The sequence below is a fragment of the Tupaia chinensis genome, unplaced genomic scaffold (assembly GCF_000334495.1).
Source record: "Tupaia chinensis unplaced genomic scaffold, TupChi_1.0 Scaffold000573_1, whole genome shotgun sequence".
Classification (NCBI taxonomy): domain Eukaryota; kingdom Metazoa; phylum Chordata; class Mammalia; order Scandentia; family Tupaiidae; genus Tupaia; species Tupaia belangeri.
In genome coordinates this window covers 467,528-469,038 of record NW_006160087.1, presented here as the reverse complement: position 1 = coordinate 469,038, position 1,511 = coordinate 467,528, and the positions used below count along the sequence as shown (strand labels likewise).

General features: G+C 35.1%; 1 pseudogene; it reads left to right on the top strand.

Annotated features, from left to right (window-relative positions):
* The first annotated feature begins 1,009 nt into the window (after window positions 1–1,009).
* Window positions 1,010–1,110, top strand: LOC114009615 (uncharacterized; annotated as a pseudogene).
* Window positions 1,111–1,511: the final 401 nt, after the last annotated feature.

Sequence of the window (1,511 nt, the reverse complement as noted above, 5' to 3'; positions counted from 1 at the left end):
GCGTGAAAACATTATGCTCCATGAAAGAAGCTAGACAGAAAGATCACACACGATGTTGATATAAAATTCCCACTTATATAAAATGTCCAAAATAGGAAAATCTATAGAAACAGTAAGTGTAATTGTGGTTATCAAGGGCTGGAGTAGGGGTTGGGGAGATATCAGGAGTGATTATTAATGAGCAGGGAGTTTATATGAGAGGAGATGAAAATATTCTAAAATTATTGTAGATAGCAGTGATGGTTACACGACCCTGTCAATATACTTTTTATAAAATGAATTGTACCCTTTAAATGAGTTAATTGTATTGTATGTGAAGTATATTTCAATAAAGCTGTCTGAAACGTATTATAGTTTACAGATAAGAAGACTGAATATTGTTAAGATGTGAGTTCTACCCAACTTAATCTATAGATGCAATTCAGTCCAATTAAAATTCTACCAAATTATTCTGTGGTTATTAACAAATTGATCTAAAGTTTATATGGACAGTCAAATGATCTGGGATAGCCAGCACACTATTGGAGGAGAATGAAGCCAGAGGATTGTCTTTACCGGACTTAAAGACTTACCATAAAGCTGCATTAATCGAAACAATGTGGTATTGGCAAAGGAAGAGGCAACGAGATTAATGGGGCAGAAGACAGATTCCAAAAGGAGACCCACACAATATAGACAGCTGATCTTTGACAAAGGAGCAAAAGCTGTTCAATGGAAAAAGGGTAGTCTTCTCAACAAATGGTTGATCTGGACATCCACATGCTAAAAAATTGAATTTAAAAACACATCTTACACTTTTCCCTAAAATCAACTCAAAATGAATCACAGAGCTAGATACAAATGCAAACATATAAAACTCTTATAACACAGGAGAAAATCCTGGTGGCCTTCAGCTTGGTGATGACTCAGATGCAACACCAAAAACATGGTCCACTCAAGAAAAAAATGATAAGTTGGATTTAATTAAAATGGAAAACTTCTGCTCTTCGAAAGACGCTGTTTAGCAGACTGGCGTGCTCACCACAGCAGCATAATTGGAGCAATAAAGCTACGATTAGCATAGCCCTTGTATAGGATGACATGCAGTTTTATGAACTGTTCCACAGTTTTGGGAGGATATTATGTTAAGTGAAATAAGGCAGACACAGAAAAAGAAATATTATACATTCTGTCTCATATACAAATGTTAATGCAGTTGACCTCATGAAAGTAGAGCAAAATAGTGGTCATAAGAAGTTGGGAGGGGTGGAGGGAAGGGGAGATTGAGAGAATCTGGTTCCTGGATACAAAATTACAGTTAGGTAAAAGGAATAAATTCTGAAGTGCAATAACAATGTAGGGCAACTATATATGCCAGCCATTTATTGTGTATTTCAAAAAAGTTAGGAGAGAGGATTTTGAACATTCCCAACACAAATAACTGGTAAATGTTTAAGGTAAAAGATGCAATAATTACCCTTATATATCATAACATACTATATACAGAGAGAGAGAAATATTAGTGTTTTCAA